At 40.1% G+C, this 19,205-nt stretch overlaps 1 long non-coding RNA gene across 1 annotated transcript; it reads right to left on the reverse strand.

Moving 5' to 3' along the window:
• Positions 1-393: 393 nt before the first annotated feature.
• On the reverse strand, positions 394-776 carry LOC134870110 (uncharacterized). Its single transcript, XR_010166500.1, has 2 exons — positions 649-776; positions 394-452 (listed from the first exon to the last, which is right to left on the reverse strand). It is a non-coding gene; the product is annotated as an uncharacterized LOC134870110 (long non-coding RNA).
• Positions 777-19,205: the final 18,429 nt, after the last annotated feature.

The following is a 19,205-nucleotide window of genomic DNA, read 5'->3' on the forward strand; positions in this document are numbered from 1 at the left end:
GCTTTGGTGGCATATTTTCAGGGTTGATCATGATGATGGATTCCCCACCCCCAACAAAAATACCCCAAGTCAACAGATGATTATTTGCCTTTCTGGGAATTCAGCCATTCCAGTGAAAAGTCAATAAGTTGCAACCCGTTTTATATCTGACTCATTGTTTTTTTCAAGTTCACATAAAAGATTGCTCGGTCCCTTTGCTCCATCAGAGTGTGAGATAGGTCAGACCTCTCCCATTGAAGCCAACTATAGATGGGAAGGGAAGAGTCATACTTATCTTCTCCTTTGATGCACTTTTGTAGTGGAGAAATATGTCAATGACAGGAGGAAAACACACATTTGGGAAGCTAAAATGTAGCTGTAGCGGCCCCTCAACTTGAATAAACAGGCTTGGAGTGTTTCCTTACGGGTGTACTTTATTCAGACGAGTGTGCATTGCACAAACACCGTGAAAACTTAAAAGGAAAATGACAAAGGCAATTTAGCTAGATACAAATAATGCCTTGACAAATGCACTTAAGCAAGCTAGCATCAAATAGATAACGACATTATCATGAAATGAATCACATTACTATTTACATTACATCATTTACACAAACGTAAGAAATGAATACATATGAAATAGCCAGTACATTACAATGAAACACATACCTCGCTCCGCATATCGAGGGGTGCTAAAGAGTGGTGATCCAGGGAAGACTGCCGCCATTAACTTAACGTTGGAGAGCTAGCTAGCAACTTCATACGTTATTTTTTAAACTGCTACTGCCAAGCAAATAGAGCACTCTTTCAAACGGGTTTGACCAGGAATGCTGCAACGTAATATAACACTTCAAGGAACGCTTTAGAGAACACGTTAATTTAAAGTTATAATACTATTTTGAGATCTCTGACTCTAGACATGCATTGTCTTGTAACGTGCCTTCTTGTGTTATACCTTCAGCGAGCGTGCACGTTCTGGAAGGATTGGTTCACCGTGCAGATAGCATGATGTCAAAATAAAAGTCACATGAGATAAAAAGTAACTCAGAATAAAGGATAAAATATAATAACAGGATAAGCATAATAGACACTGCTAGTGGCCATCTACAGTAGCTATGGTGAACGCATGGTTTCATTATCAATCCATGTGGTTATAAAGTCAGAACCATTCAAGTACACCGCGAGTTTGATGTAGAATTAATGCTATGGTTTTCACACCGTCATGATCTTCCGTGCTGTAATCCTGAAAATACTAATCATGCTTTTCATCCTGCAACTTTCTGTTGTGGTGAGAACCATAGACTGTCTTTACAAAGTTGACCTATCACTCTAAAATGGGTCGCTGGTTCACGTCCCGATTGGGAGAGGTGCCAGTTCTCCTGAGCCACTGTTCTGCCACCTCTCCTGCGTTGTGTTTGGGCATGTATCCTCCCTGTGTGTAATGTGTGTGAACACTACAGAGTGAGGTAAGGGATTAATAAAGTGTTTTTTCTTCTTCTAACACCAACCATTAGTTTGTTGAGTACTGTTTTGAAGCCCTATAAGTTTGGCAATTTATCAATTATACTGTATCCATATATCCAGTGTAGTTTATTGCAACTTGGGCGATTGGGAGCAACCTAACACTGATCATGATGTTTTTACCCAACAAAAACTGTTACAATAACTTTCATAAACGGAAAAAAAAACAACATTCAAATGTGGAATACACTGTGTTACCAACCAGTCAAACCCAAGGTAGCCCCTCCTAAAGTATACCCTGCTTTGTCTTTTTGACTCTGAGTGGGACAATCATTTGCAAAATTGAGAATATAAACTTATCAGGAACTTTTTGATATATATATTGACTTGGAGGTTATTTTCTCATAGTCATCCAGTGCTTTATATTAGAGAGAACGCAAGGGCCGGTTGACCCAGTTAGTTATTCCAAACTTTAAGTCTTGATATAACTCAAAAGGCTGGGTTATATGTTATATGTCCTCCAAACTGTTGTCATGAAAGAGAAATGTACATATAGATGCCAATTGTTTGTTTGTTCCGAGCTGTTAACTTTTATTTCTGCTGAAAAGTTGGGCTATTGGTATTTGGATATAGCCTCAGTGGCCATTCAAGGAATAATGCTAATACCGTTAGCATTAGCAATTTGTATTAGCACCGGATGTTGCCTCTTGGTTTGAACATAAAGTACAAAACCATAGATGGATGTGGATGGTATGGGACATGATAAGGGCCACTTCCAAACCACTAACACCCCCTCTTCAACTCAGCTAATCCACCAACCACAAATCAGTCACCTGCTCCTCTCTGGACCTGCCTTGTGTTTAGAAAACAGAACACAATTTCCCGTAAGCCATTATTAAAACTACTGGATGGTGAAATGAGTGGAAACTGAGCGGTGGGGGCTGTTACTCATTATTGTTTACACTGTGCACTTTATTGCAGTTTTCCCACTGACTTTACCATGGCTTCAGGAAGAGAGAATGACGATGGTCAAGAAAGAGACAGCTGACCAGGAGCAAAACGTAAGGGCGACAGAAAGGCTGAGAAATAGTTTTATGGAATGGGAAAAAGAGCAGTGGAGAAATTAGGCTTCAATTAAGAAGTTGTTGGTGCACGTTTGGGTTCTTTAATACCTATATTCTTTGATTTAGATTCATTTATATATCCTTATTTATTTCATATGCAACTCTGGGTATATCTAACAGTATGTATCAAACAGAACATCACAGTTAAAGCTCATGTGGATTGATAAAGACCCATAATTTGTCCTTAATGCTTCAATCGCTGTCCTGCAGCAGGTTAGGTTATCTCTTGTTAAGATTGTTTTGACAAGTACGGATTCCATGGTTTGAAAGGGTCTCTAAAACAGCACAGAAACAGCTGTGGCTATAACAGGGGTTCTGTGTTTTCTTTTGTCTTGGCTGATGTCTCCTTTGTTTTTCAAACTGTCCATCTCTCTTGTGTTTTGTTTTTCACAATCTTTGTTTTTGTCCTGGATCTAATGGTCTAAAATAGCAAGGAACAGGCCAGAAATTGAGACTGTGATGGATGACGGTGTTGGCTAACAGAAACCGACAGCGTAACAAATGTTGATAAAAAGAAGGGGAGATGGAAAGCGACAGGAAAGAGCAGGAGTCTAAGGAGAGGCTGACAGTTCTCCCTTTCTCTCCTCTTCTCTCCCAGTCCACTGGTATCGCTGATTGTGAGCATGCAGTCTGACCCTCTTGCACATGTCAACCGAGGCATTGCAGATTAATGAATGACCTCCAGAGCTGTTGACTTTACCCTGAGCAGCTAGAGATGTACAGACACTCTGACAACAACTCATTTATAACCATATAAAAACACCCCAAAGGCCTTGGCTCTGTGTTTTTGCAAGATGGAGACAGGCTTCCTGCATGTTTGGTGCTGGGTTGAAATAGGAAATGTAGCAACAGGTCACCAGATCGTGAAAAAAAGCCTTGTTGCCAGGTCCTGTGTGTGTGTGTGTGTGTGTGTGTGTGTGTGTGTGTGTGTGTGTGTGTGTGTGTGTGTGTGTGTGTGTGTGTGTGTGTGTGTGTGTGTGTGTGTGTGTGTGTGTGTGTGTGTGTGTGTGTGTGTGTGTGTGTGTGTGTGTGTGTGTGTGTGTGTGTGTGTGTGTGTGTGTGTGTGTGTGTGTGTGCAGCGTTGTGAGTCAGGTTTCTGACGTAGGCTCTGGTGGTGAGTTGGATGTTTGGGAATGTAAAGTGCAGTGGGAATCGAAGCAGAAGCTGCAGTGGTGGAAAAGGAAAGCCTCCAGGGCCCTCGACCCACTGCCCTCTCCTCCTGCATTTTACCCACACCGACTGAAAAAGTTTATACCAAATTCATACAAGAATGTTTGCTCAGCTTTACAAACTCAAGCTGCGTTATAATCAGGCATAGATATACAGTTAGGGCTGGATGATATGTCCAAAAATGTATATTTACACTCTTAAATGTACTATTGATAACACTCAATTTATAGTTAACACGTGTTTTCCTTTGGACAGAACTCAAAAGAAATCAGAAGATAAGTCGTGGTTTATAAAACAAAATCTATCAGAATGCATCTCATCATTTAAAGTGGATTAAGTGTACTGTACGTACGACACTTCTTGGTCTTTGGACGACGCATAATATTTCCAAAGACTTCCGCCAGCCATAATTTTGAGGTTAGCCGTATGCTAACTTAATTATGCAGCTCTTCTACTGCCCAACAGTTTTCAGACTGTATGTATTACATTCTGATGGGAAAACAAGTCATTTTGCATGGTTCTGGTACTCTCAAAACAGTTTATCCAGCGTTTTAGAGCCAAGGGAGCAAGAGAGGATTTGCTGATTGAACTAGTCTTTTTAGGTTAGAAGGAAAAAGGATTGAAATATTACTCTTTTGGGGGGGAAATCATTCTTTCACAACCACATAATTAGCTTAACCATCGCTTTTTATTAGATCTCTCTGTGCTTTAACTGTTTCTTGGTCTTGGACTAAAACTGAGAGTGATGCTGCATTTAGTTCAGCCTCACGAAGAATAGTTTCGAGAAACTTGGAAACATTTAACAAAATAAAACTTTACAAACTAGTTAAGAATAGAAATGTTTGCTTCTATGTTAAAATTATCCACAGTATTATTGTTCATATCTGTCATCTTATGTAAAGCCCATATGCTATTTGACTACAGTTATATTTGGATTGAATCACAATCTAAGCAGGAAATAAACAAACTACAAACCCAACCCAAAGGTAGAGGATTGCACCATTATTTGTATCTGGAGGACCATCACATATTTTCCTGGAGAGAGCATGGGGTCCGTTTCTGTTGGAGGTCGTGAGCAGAGCTCTGAGAGCTGATAGTGTATCTGCAGCTGTGCTGCTGCCGCTGAGTTATCAGCGCAGCTCTGAGGTCCTTAAGGGCATAAGGTGACTGCCTGTCTGAGAAACCTTGCTGGTCCTTTTAGATAACCTTTTTATCTGCATCCAGCTCAAAATAGCAACTTCAAAGGCTGCACAGATGCTAGGATGAATGGATGTATGGAAGATGGATGCATATACAATGTGGTGTAATGGGAAGTTGGTCATTTTGTTAAATGATCTGTGTGACAAAAGGTTTGCTAATCTTCTGTCTCTCCTTTTAACGAGAGACCCGAGAAAAGATAAGCAGCTATGGATTGAAGGCAAATAGATGAAATGTTTTCCTGGTTGTAGGGAGTCATCATGAGGGAGAAAAAAATGATCAGTAACGAAAGGGAGGATGTTGATATCTTCATTCTTTATCTTTTAACCCAGATTTGGTATTCCTAGATTAACAGTCTGAATTATAAACCTCCACACACAACATTTTGATAATGTAATTTGGAAATGATTACAAATCAGTGACACCGGATATTTAATCTTGCAAGCTCTGGATCTGGAAAGCCATGAAGGGTTTTTTAAACACAGCGCTTTATCTGAAGTCCTCATTGTGGCTTCTTCCTCGTTAACATGTCATCATGTTTGTTCTCACACAATAACTCTGGACCTTCCAAGGTTAGGGTCCTCATGGTGCTGTTTATGTTCTTTGCAATAGCAGCACTTCAACATGAAATAGACTTCAAGCCTTTGCCAAAAAATGTTTTTAAAAAAAACGTTGACCTCAGTCGTGTAAACAAGTTTGCCCAATCTTCTCAGAACTGCATTTCTGATGTCTGGGAAAGCTTGAGTAAATTCCCATGTGTGTGAACACTTGACAAATTAATTGAGCAGAACACTGGCCGGGGGCATGATGCATATCCATTCACTTGTATGTGTTTGTGTTGAAGTCTTTTATTCACACAGAAAGCTTGAGGGGGTTAACAGCCACACACCCACATAGCCAGCAGAAAACATGCATTCTTTACATGCACGAATAATGCATCCTATTTCTGGATGTTTGTTTGTCTTGGCGGGCTGCGCTTTGTCTGTCTGCTGTTTTTTAAGAAAGGGTCAAAGGGTCATTTCCCTTGAGAGGAGAACTAATGGTCCCACAATCCAGTGTGGTGCTGCTGCACACATGTTCAACTGACCCCCAAAACATGCACCATCTACCACCCCCAACATCCACCTGAACAATGACCTTTCCTCCCCCCTTGCCTTGGCACAACCCCACATCCCTCATCTCTCAGAAAAAAATATCTGCCAGAGCCTGAGAAAGAAGTGACCCACTGACAGAAACAGACCAGACTCCAAATACCACCAGTGCAGATATAGAATGAAAAGACACACTCATTCCTTTCTTCTTCCTTATAGTGCCTGTATTGTACCAAGCCATAATGCAACATGATGCAAGCACAGCCAAAGGTCCAGTATATACATTTGGCAAACACATAAATATACTATATATCATTTACACAGAAATACTGCAGCAGCATGGTCTCATAAATATGAAATTCCAAAAAACAGAACTGCATTACGCTTGTTCTCGGGCCCTCTGCCCAAACACAAGCATGTGAGTGCACATGCACCAACACTAACATCCACTCGAAACAATCACAAAGCACACAATGTCACCATGCAACTCCCATCCTGCAGAACAGCCTTTGATCAGCACCACACTGCTTGCCCTGGATGCAGCAGCCCAGTGTTGTCACAGACAGATTTTCCAACATGAAATCCATTATCCCACTCCACAATAAGAAGTGCATCATATGGGTCTTACCCTCAGCAAAGTCATTAACACCATCGCGAAAGAAGACTGTATGAAACTAAAGAGATGCTCCACATTAGAACTTTTGTTTCAATTCACAACGTTCCCCACTGCTGCAACACTTTGAGTTTCCAAACTGTCTAAAAGGTGCAGTTTGGACCGTCTGATACAAAGTAATGGTGGTGGTTACAACTGATAACATCCATTTAAAGGCTGAAAACATTTCAAATGTTTGCCAAAAAAAAGTTCTTTGTACATGGGTCCCTTGGAGGTTCTGGGCCCCTGTGCAGCTGCACCTTTGATATTTATGCCAATGACTCTCAGCCCGGAAACTGCTGTTTGTGTTCCCTGTTAAACGGATCGTTAACGTTGACTTATTTTTACTTTGGTATGTGACTTAAATTACAAACATACTTCGTTAAAACCATTATGTTTCTCTGCCTTTTTCTTTGTTTTGCTTTAATTCACAACATTATTTACTTGTTTGAAACAGAGTCTGCAATTCAGGTGAGCGTTGAAGGCAAGAAATAATCGTGAAAGCAGTTTATGGGAACATGCTTTTTATGAGACAGTTTATTTTGCCTCTGCTATACCTGCTTGAAAACATGCACAATATGCCCCCGCTAAACCATATGCATCCATTAAAAGTCCATCAGCAACAATACAACAAAACGATTTTACAATTTTAACCAAACTACTCATAAACCTGTTATGACTGTTTCTGATTAACACAGTGAGACCTTGCAATACTCTGTGTAGAGCCAAGAGACAATTGGAGCATGTGGGCATACCCCTGTGTGCGTTCGATGCTCAGAGGTATTTTCCCAGCATGTGACCCTGCCATAGTGTCTGAAATGAATGGTGTATGTTTGTGAATGAATTACTGTGTGAATGGCAATCAGTCACAGCTGGGCTAACAGCCTCTCACTGACAGTGGGCTCTGTAGGCTGTGTGACGCGGCGATGCTCTCCACAAAAAGAAAGGCTCGATAGAGATCTGCAGAGGTAGGAAAGGCTGCCATGGTGACCGCTGAACCAGCAACAACAATAAGACAGGCCGGCCATCAGACACAGCCATCCTAAAGCTCCCTGGCTCCAGAGAAACGCTGGTGAAAATAATGGCTAAAAACACACACTTCACATCTGATTACACAGGGCCACTGTGACGGATGACAGGGGGCCAAACACAGGTCCACTCCACCATGTAAAGCCATCAGAATACACGTAAATGAGTGGGAAAAAAAGTGAATATGGTTAATTATTCAAGTTAAATGTTCAATGCAGAACTTTTATTTGTAACAGCACAGTAAAGTTAATTTACAAAATCATTTAAAGCAACACTTAGTTACTTTAATGATAGCTCAAATCAATCATGTTGATGATGTATGGTAGGCTAATAAGGAGAATCATGACAGAACAACTGTATTTGCAATTTGAAACTTTGATGGGTGGGTTGTACCATCTCTTGGGAGTGCATTACGGCACATAGTTGATTTAACTTAACCAATGCCCTCCGACTGCTCTGTCTTGTCTAGTTCGTCATGAGCACAGCAAGCAATGCTGCCAGGACAAGGAACACGAGAATCAAAAAGAACAAAGAGGACTCTGATGAAAGAAACTCAGAACAGAACATTTGAGTGTCCAACTTAAAAGCCACCAAACAAAGTTCATCTAGGTGCTTTAAGATGTTGGCAAGAGCTTTGTGAAATAAGAGAATAGAAGGACCAGAGCTGGCCTTCTTGCTGTTTGACAAACTAGTCATTTTGGCTGGCTTGCTATATATATCTTAGTATATAATGCACTTTTTTACGTCACGTTTTCCTGTTAGCAAAGTCGTTAACTCAATAGTTTTTGGTAAACTGTCCATATTCCAATCAGCTGTGTAGAAAGTGAATTGTAATCGAAAACTCTATGGGTCCTAAATTTTAAAAAACTTAAGGGCCTTAAGGGAACTTTCAGAATCCTTTAATCCCATTACAAATTCTCTCTGTCACTGAGGGATGATCTCAGTCTACGGACTACAAAGTGTTCCTCATACGTAATTATCATCCGCACAAGCGGCCATGGCAGTAATTAATCCTCTTTTCGACCACTGCACACAGTATCTGGGAGATTTTCAGAGGATCTGCAGGGCATATGTTGCTCACACACACACTGGAGTCCTTGGCCTTAGCGCTGCGGTCCACATGTGTTTATAAGTCTAAAATTATGGTCTAGCACCTTGCTGCAGACTTGCCTCCCATCCAGCCAAACAAGCATACCACATCTGTCCTCCTGCCCTTGTCAGTGCTGTGGCAGCTGCAGTGGTGCAAAGCATCCGGAGGGGGTCCAACAGCAGCATGCTTCAACAGCGGACGAGAAAGGGCAACTGTGATGGTCATGGTTTGTTTATTGATGGAGTTTGAAGTGAACTAGGGAGATGTGAGAGGGGCGGTAGAGGTCGATTAAGGGTTACATGGAGGGAATGTGGAGTGAAAATAAACGAGGAGGGCAGCTAACAGTGGGGCCAACAATTGTGTGTCAGATCCAGGTCTGTCTCAAGTTTATGGGCCGTTTGTATAAACACTGAGGGATCGTCTGCCTTCTGAGATCATCCTTTCCAACCTTTGGGTCGGACCACCAAGAGCCAAATGTCTCCACAACATCTTTCCGGCAGAGGGTTACTTTGGTATCTTTCAACCTGGACCATATTGCCATGTATTTGTGTATAATGCAAAAGGCAAACACCAAAGGGATGCAACTTGCAACCATGCATCGTCAATGTCCGGCTTCTAAAAGTGCTTTTTTAAATCACATTATAGAACGTACTCTGCAGAAAAATACAGGATTTTTGTTCTGTTGCTTAATCCGTTCTGTTCGTTATTGTGTCTCAACAAGTCTTGCTTAATGAGACATCTTCTGAAAACTCATGTTGTTTAAAGCAGCTTAATATTCAGACGTGACACTAAGCTTATTTTCTGTACTCGAACACAACAAACTCAACACTCCTATCTCCAAAAACAAACAAAGGGAAATAAAGAAAAATGTATTTATCTGTTGGGTTTTTTTCCATGATGTAGTCAGGCCCTTTAAATAACAATCTTAAGTATGTCAGTTGCAAAAACAAGTACTTTTAGTTGAGGCACATTGATCAAATGCTAATGCGATTAAGCTGCAAACCCGTTTAGAAACTGCCTTCTGCAACATGCTCGCTCAGTAATGGACCAAGTCAAATTTATGTTGTTCCCATTAGTCAGTTAGATACGAAAACATGGGAAAAGAGGTTGAAAAATACCCTTGAAAGTAGATCCAACATATGCTCAGGCTCATGCAACACACACAACTGCTATAACCTTTGTTTTGCTTTGGACCTCTAGCTTGTACTCCCTGGAGTCTAAAGCAAAACAATCAAAGCACTAACACAGGAAAGTGAACACAAGTCTCCAACACATCCATCATCTTTATAAGCCATTACAGATGACTAAAAAGTATTTTGACTGCAAAACGTCTCTTAAACATAGTGCAAGTTCTAGATAATATCCTTAAAATATGTTCAAGCGCTGGCAAATGAGATGGGCCTCTTATCTTGTGGACTTAGGTAAGTGTTTGGCTCCGGCACACATGTTACACTGTGACATTCACCAGCACAGTATGGACCTACATCATCACCAGGACAGAGTTTAATCAAGATGGAGCGAGCAAAAACATATCTAGACATGTTCCGAAAGAGTTCAGGGCTCGATAGACTTTATGTTTTCTCTGCAGCGCTCACCCCGGTGGATTGTTTTCCATGGATGCAGCCCAAAAGATAAAGACGTGAACTATCAGCGGACTGCCAGCGCTACGAGGCCTTCACCACGAAGGCACTTGCTCGCTTTGGCATTCTTGCGGCCTTGGAACATTTCAGTTTAAATATAGCCATAGAGGATTGGAAGAGAAAAGCATTGCTGAAAATCATAATCAAGAAAATCACAGCCTATGGAGGTTGATTTTCTTACAGAGAGCTTGTGTTAATGGATATTTATTATTTAACAATGGTTATTCTTTCAATGCACTTTGAGAACAATCCTGCCTCATTAATCAATGAGAGACATCATTAAAGAGGCCCCTTCTTTTTTTTGGTTTTCCCTTTCCTGTAGTGTGCTTTATTGGTTTTGGTGCATGTAAATGGTCTGCAAAGGGTAGGTAAAATCCCTGTGTTTCCTCCAAAGGGAGTTTTTCTTTCCCCACTCTGTAGTGTTTACACACTGGGAGGATATGCATGCACAAGCAAGGATGATATACATGCACAAACAACCACACACGTGCAGGAGAGGTGGCAGAGCAGGGAGGCTGCCAGGTACCCGGCACCCGCGAGCAGTTTCAGGGTTTGGTGCCTTGCTCAAGGGCACCGCGGCAGTGGCTCAGGAGGAGAACTGGCACCTCTCCAACTACCAGATCATTCAATTTTTCTGGTCCAATCGGGACGTGAACCGGCGACCCTTTGGACCCCAGTCCACAGACTAAGCCAGACTAAGCCACTGACCATATCCACTCTCCCCCACCAGAGTTTGGAGGTAGAAGGGGGCTGGTCATGATCCCAGGTTAACCGTGGATTCAAACAGTGGACTGGTTGTGCGCTGTATCTATGGCACATGTGTGTACACACAGCCGTGAGTCCTGGGTGTGAAAGCTGCATGTGTATGGGCGTGGGTGACTTAATGACTCCACTTACTGGCCTAATTCACACTCAGGTTTTTGTGCATGTTTGAAAAAAACATCATGCGGAAGAAATCCCATCAACAGAGAATCAGTTGTGTCAGTCAGATTGAAGGTGAAAGCTTTTTTTTAGGGTTTGATGCTTCCTCTGACTCCAAATAAATTCTGTCTATCCTTTCATCCCACAGACACCATTTGGCATGTTTTCACAGCGGCAATTTAAAAAGTGGCACCTGAATGTTTTCCAACCCAACTTTGCTCTTGAGCTACTTACGAAGTGAATTAGGGCCTAAAATGGTAAATGTAAGGAGAGGAGGGGTTTGGCCAGAAAATCCCAAATGAGGGGGGTTGGAGGTTGGGGATAGAGAGACTAAATCAGGACATGGCAGAGCCGCACACAACTTTCCACTCCTGTGTTTTTATTTGAGCTCTTTGGGTCTCACAGGAAATGCCCTCCAATTTTTCCACGAAAACCTGTTCTTCTTCTATGGTAAAAGTCCGGCAGACTATTAATAAAAACAAGAGAACCAAACAGAACCATCTGTTAGGGAAGGACTACATTTTTCCATCACAAATATTTCTTAAAATGTATGCACTGGAAAAAATGCTGATCCAAAAACAAGTAATACAGTAACAAAACAAAGTGTTTTGGCTTGTAATATGTACAAAAAATATGCCATTGGAACAAATAAAAATGTGCTTGGTAAGATGTCTTGAAATAAGATTTGATATTTAGATAAATTAGATCTTGTAATTGGCTTATTTTGAACTATATTTGAACAGAATCAGGAAATGTTTTGTAGAAAATCAGCCAGAAATGCTCTAAAGATTTCTGTTTTCTGATGTTAGTTGGTGATTTTCCATTAAAAATGTAAAAATAAATGTTACCTCTTAAGTTATAAGGCCTTATATTAAGTACAAAGACATATTTTGACTAAATATTTGACAAATATACTTGGCAAGATTGGGAGTTTTTGTAGTGTGCTACAGCGGTTGGTTGTTTGCTTGGAAAAAATCCCACATGTAATTACTAAGAGTAACTTCTGTATGGGACCGAGTTGTGGTCACACTTCAGCGACATTGTTTTGCCATGAAACAAATTGTACCCATGATTCAGATCCTGTGCTCCACAAACCGCAGCCAGGCGTCTGATATTAGCTGAGTTCACACGCACAGCAGCACAATACACGGAAACCCAGGTCTCCTGAGTCTCATGATATCACCTTTGAATCTAACCATCGTTGTAGCATGAATTATTAGGGACCATAAAGCACGCCACTTGCAGGCTTGGTTCCTCTCGTGTGACATCGCATCAGCACATAAAACTTATCAGCGTTGTCTCCTTTAGATGAGAAATGGGCTACGTATTGTCGAATTCATCCCTACATTCATCACTTTCCTACAGAATTATTATCCTGCGTATGCACTTGTGAGGCTAGGAAACAATTTTGAACGAATTATTATTTGCTGTAAGGCCCAGTGGGAAGCGTGCTGTCGGCTACATGACCTCCTGTGTTTTGCTGTCTCTGGCGGTGTGTTGGTTTAGCAGGGAATCCGAATGGAAGCCCTAAATCCCAGTTAATCTGTCACAGCGCTGGGAGAACTGGGCACTCCACAGCCAGGCTATCTGGTCATCAGCTTTGTACTGCTGCCCGGCCGCCCCGCTGAGACACAAACATCCTGTTTAGAGAAGGAGTGGGAGAAAGACAGAAAGAGAAATACCAGCGTAAATGGTTGCTAAATGAACTCGAAATGGTGTCGGAACATCTGGGGGGAAAAAGATGCAATGCAGGACTCAAAGGTGCACACATTCACACGGGTTTAGTGTTTGGATGTAGTGTTTGTTTACTCACTGGTTTATTAAACTTAATTTCTTTCTTTGCAGAACGTGCACAGTGCAGACATGGTGAGTCATATTAGTATGCATGCAGAAACCCGAGAGCAAACAGAGCAGCCGGCAGACTGAAAATTAGCCCAATTATGACTCCACTGCACTGCTGGTAATCTCATGTGCAATCTGAGCCCAGAACACATGCACCAAATACATAAAATACCCTCAGAATAAACGTATGGGTCCTTAATTAGCTTTAACATTTTGACACTTGTCTATGTTAGGCGTAACTTGGCATAGTTTTTGAATGGAAACAGGAGAGTTGTTGACTGCTTTGTTTTGCATTTTTTGAATCGACCCATGCACAGGACAGCATTGCCCCCTTGTGGAATGGTAGTTACAGAGCTTGAACTGAAATCATACACTGTTTCACTTGAATTGGATATAAAACAAAGATGCAGAGTGAAGAATTAAACGTACAAATGGCATATATATATATATATATATATATATATATATATATATATATATATATATATATATATATATATATATATATAGACAAAATAACATAAAACAGGAACCATGCAGCAAGACAGCATGGCTATACAGTGTGTGGGTTAGGTTGTTCCTATTTTGCAGTTACTGCCTGAGGAAAAATAAAACAAGGGTTTTAAAATAGCAACTTAATTTTGACAGATTGTGTTTCTTTGTTTCATTTTCTTGTCTTTTGAACCAAGAAGCAATTACTGTAACTTAAACTACAACTTTGGTTAAAAAAAAGACAACCCTAAGCTTTACTGCTCCCCAGTGCATTAATATTCTCTAACAGGATGTTTTGAATTTAACTTTTGAAAGAAACGTACATTTTGATGTTTGTTTTTGTTACAGCCACTGATCCAGAAACAGCTCGGATTCAGATGAATAATATGTCTTGACTGCAGAAGGAATCAATTATTTTCCCACCCTCTGATGGAACCAAAAGCACCTCACTGTTGAGTCTATTTTGGTTTATTTACTTCGAGTTTCAAAGTCTTTAGTATACTTTATTATCATATGCACAACAATTACAGTGATGCAGTCGTTGACAGGGACACTCTTAACCCTTAAGCTCCCTGCAATAACACTCATTAAACGTACATAAAAAGGAAACTCAAGCTAATAAAAGAAAAAGGAGAATCCAAAATATAAATGAATGCAAGTTCAGGGATTCAAAACAAACAGGAATGCAGTATGTGAAGAATGAGAGGTACAGCATTGAAGTCGTCCTTATTAAAAGTACAAGTTTAAGATGATCTTAATTTCCCATTTGGAACACAATAAACTCAGTCTGTACGATAATAAAAGAACATGTGTCTTTGTTCTCCTCTGGTTTGTCATCACGGGGGAGCTGCTGTGGTGAGTGTCAGTCCGCTGATGACCATGTGCTCTGTGTCAAAATGAAAGGGAAAGTGATGTTGTCCAGCCGAGCACTACTCATGCTCCGGAAGTAACATGCGTAAGGAGGAAATAGCTCCAGAGGTCCAAAGCGTTGTCTTATAAGGAAATACATTCATTGTTATTTCATTGTTCCATTGAAAAAAGCGGTGGTGGTGAAACGGCTGATTATTCCTCTTCTGTCTCAAGAAGAGCCATTCATATCAGTGTTGCAGTACAAGGCAATGATTATACACTGAATTACACCTATTAATGCCCCTGTAGGAACATTTGCTTTTCACAGAAAGAACATAAAGCCAATACAGCACATGGTACAGCCATAAAAACATCATAAGAACATGTGATATTGTAAATAAATAAAGGACATCAGGGTCAACATTTAAAGCAGAACTGCATTACTCAATAACCTCATTACCACACATACTGTATATCACGTTCATTAATCATTATATATTGTTGAAAACCTCATCGTACTTTAGCCACTAACAGTCATATAGCTGTCACAGGATGGCATGTACGGTGTCCCATGGTATCAAAATGTGTGTGACATATAGATGACATTTTGTGGCTGGCTCTTGTGACAGCTCAGCGGTCGCCTCTCTGGAAATTAGTCACAGATGGATTTTTGGAAAAGGTCACCTCTTGTTCCATCATCACACTGAGCAGGAATGTTATGAAGCTTAAAAACTCTTCATTGATACTGGTAATAACGTTGATCACCATTCTTAAACACACTCATATAGCCATCTTAAAGCCCCTTTCATCACACCCATCTTCCCCCGCAAACACTCAAATAGTGGAACTGTGTTTGAACAGGAACAAAAGCCTGAATATGCTCATGGATTTAAGATAAGACAAACCTTTCTTTAATATTTCACCTGACAGGCTCAGAGTAAATTGCTTTTGTTTGTTTGTTAAACTACAGGGCAATAACTAACAATAGCAGAGTCATTTTGGTGAGATTATGACCATCCTGGCAAAAGTTACAGAGGGGGGACCAACATCAGCAGCCATAACACCAGCTCTGCCAGATTTAGAAGCATTCCTATAATTTTCCACCTGATATGCTCAGAGTAAATTGCTTTTGTTTGCTTAAACTACAGTGGAGTAATTAACAGCAGTGTGAATTTTGTGAGATTATGACCAACCTGGCCAAGGTTACAGAGTAGTGAAGAGTGAAGCACAGCATAGGATGGGTAAGAGTTCACACAAGGCTAATAAGAATAATATTAAGGAAACTTTTTGATCAAATCTAAATGTATTTATTTGTTTCATACATAAAAGGTGACACAAAATGCTTCACAAACCAAAAGCAAAAGCAAAATAATAACAATAACTTTGTGATAAGAATAAGACCCTATGTCACGGTTGTGGTCACAGGACCAAAATGAAGTGAAACAAGGGGAGGTAGGTATTGGGGTTTAACGAAAAGCAAGCGTTATTCAACAAAAAGCTGTCAGAACAAAACACGAAAAACGGTGCAAGCAGGCACGCTCATCAAACAGAAAAGTAGCAAACAAAAATAAATCAAGCCAGAAAGACAGGAGGGCAGCCGAGGGGAATCCAGAAAGATAGACAGGACTGGGAAACAAACAGAACTGGACCACGAGACAAACATGGGAATGACGACGACACGAAAAGGAACACAAAGGGAAGAAAAGACTAAATACACAGGGACAATTCACGAGACAAGACACAGCCTGAGAGGGGAGGAGAAACACAGGGACAACAGGTGAACCAGTCAGAAAACCAGACAGGAGGGAAAACACAGACAGGAAGCAAATGTAGAAATGACAGACAGGAGGGAAAACATTTCAAAATAAAACAGGAAACAAAACATCTCTATAATCATGACACCCTAAATACCAACACAACTGAATACACACAGGACTGGAAAAAGCTGTCAGCCCAAGAGTGTGCAAAGAAAAGGCAAGAGAGAAACAAAAGGTGGGTATTTAAGTTCTGACATGGGGTTCAAGCCCATGAAAGCGCATGGAAACAGGAGGAACCTCTGCACACATACTTCTAAAAGCCTAAATGGTTAAAGTGTGTGTTGTCTTCAGTGTGTCTGTGTGTATCTGCATTCCTCTCCACTTTCTGCTCTATCTTAAGCAAAGAGAGTTCACACAGCACAGGAATGTAACTATCACTGGGTCCACGTCGTTAACCAGCCGCTGAATAATGAAGACAACCATGAGGGAATGTGCTGTTAGTGGGTACTTTACACACAGGTCTTGAACATCTTCTCATCTCACATATAACCTCAGTATATATATATATATATATGCTGGATGTACTGTATGCATGTTACTATATAGCCTTTTGGTGTTACAATTATATAAAAAGATTGCAATTAATAGATCGTTCTCAATAATTATTCACTCATTTTCTGCTATTTTTCCCGAAATGTATTTGGTTGTTTTTTCTTTGCTACACTAAAGTATATTGCATTGAATGGAGAAGAACTACCCTCAGCCACTGGGCAGCCTTTCTGTTTAATATCTGCATATCATCACTGGGAGAACAGTTAAAACATTGTTCAGTGCCAAGTTTCCCATGGTGCGCTGCTAAATGTTCCTTTCTCAGAACATCTAGAACTTAGTCTATAGTGCGCAGTTACACTGAATAAGGATTTGATTCCTGAAACAATATGGTAGAAAACCATTCACTTATGTTGATGTAAATGCAAGTTTTCCCTTAAAGATGTTTGAATAAACTCATGATGGATGTGTCTTTACCACCACCTCTATGTCCTTTTCTCAATACTGATGTTTTGACATGCTGCAGTTTTGAATAAGCGCACAATCTGACATCTAATTGAAGGACTTGAGGTCTATTATAGATGCTACACTGCTCTATGATGCAGGGACATATCTCATTATCACTAATATTTACACTTCTCACCAGAAGTTTTGGACAAAGCATTAAAGATTATTCCCAACCCTTAAAAAGCAGCACTGCACAAAACAATCCCAACTCAAGTTTCACTAACTGGCTTTCTCTAGAGCTCCCAATCATAGCACTCTGTACTTTAATAAAATCTCAGCTGTTGCATTTTTAGGATTTCTTATCTGTGTTTTGTAATATTGAAGGCTCTTGTAAAGACCTTCAGTCGATATTATTTTGTCAAACTTTATCTTCGAGGTCAATCATTTGTTTTACAGACTCAACTTAGCCATTATAGACAAGATAAAAATGCACTGAAAGGCTACCTTCTGAGGGACTCTACTAAAGCTAGCTGTCGGGGTTGAGTCTGCGTTCAAGCTATTATTCCCTCCACCTTTTTGTGACACCATTTCTTCTCTATCATTTTATCAAGACATTTCATCGTCGCTTTCTCATTTTTATCCTTTCATTCATAATGTTTTTAGTCCTGCAGTTGTTGAATAAGTAAAAATAGAGAAAAGTTTGTGTAATTTATTCTCTTTTTTAACCAGAATTTGTCAATCTTTCAGCCCAAGCCTATTCTTATGTCCCTTGTACAGTCCACTTTTGTAACAGCAATAATAGGTGTAATGGTAAGCTTGATTTCTGGACCACATTTGTACAACAAAACAACACTTAAAAACGACATGTAAATCACAAAAACACATTCAAACCACCCTCAAAGCTCCACAAAAGCATCCAATTGCTCTTCACACAAAAAAAAAAACAACCAAAATTAAAGACCCTGAAGAAACAGGGGACACAACAGAGTGTTCTTGTTGTAAAACCACAATACAACCCGTTCACTGAGGGTCAATAAAGAGCCATTAAATCCTCATATATACTCACAAGCAGATACATTAAAGAAGCAGTTATGTGGGGCATGTGTTGATGTCTAAAAGTTTGTTTTTGTTGCTGTTGACACAGGTCAGCATCGTTTTGTCATCCTGACAGCTACACATCAGGACAATTGCGTGGCTCTGAATTGACTTCCAGTAGTTTAACGTCTATTGTTCTAGTGTTATAATCTTTATTGTGCAATACCCCAAATGTCAACAATTCTTTGCTTTAATTCTTTACAAATTCAACACAGTTAGAAAACCCAGAGCATGCATTCACACTCTCCCTACAAACACATGTGCTTTGTTTGTTCTTCTCTGTGTGTTTCAGTCCTTTGTTGAACACAAACATGTTATTTTCTCTGCAGTACCTTTTGACTGATGTAAACAGCTGGAGAGTTGGAAGGTATGGAATAACAATATTGCTTTTGGAGAGTGCATTTAAGGCTGAGCCCATTTTTGGGATGTTTTTTAATTGTGACAAACATTTAACCCAATAGACACAAGAGTAGGCAAACATACTCTGACAGTAAACCAATTGGAAATTTGTGGGAGTTGAAAATGATGTGAAGTTATTTTAGAAAGCGCAGAAAGTACATGTTTCATTGACGAGTTATAAAGTCAGTTGTGACCCACTATAATGTGACTTAAATGTCAAGACAGTCACTTTAAATCAAACAAATCAAGTTGAAGAAGGAGCAAGCTACATATATAGTTCAATGACATTGAGTTAAAGTGAAAGAATGTTATATCTACTTGAATATTTCAACACTTTTCTCGTCGGGTTTGAAACTATGATCCATATAAGTATAAGAACTAGGCTACTGTATCTCAAAAATAATATGTAAACAAACCAATG

Source organism: Eleginops maclovinus, chromosome 9 (assembly GCF_036324505.1).
Source record: "Eleginops maclovinus isolate JMC-PN-2008 ecotype Puerto Natales chromosome 9, JC_Emac_rtc_rv5, whole genome shotgun sequence".
Classification (NCBI taxonomy): Eukaryota; Metazoa; Chordata; class Actinopteri; order Perciformes; family Eleginopidae; genus Eleginops; species Eleginops maclovinus.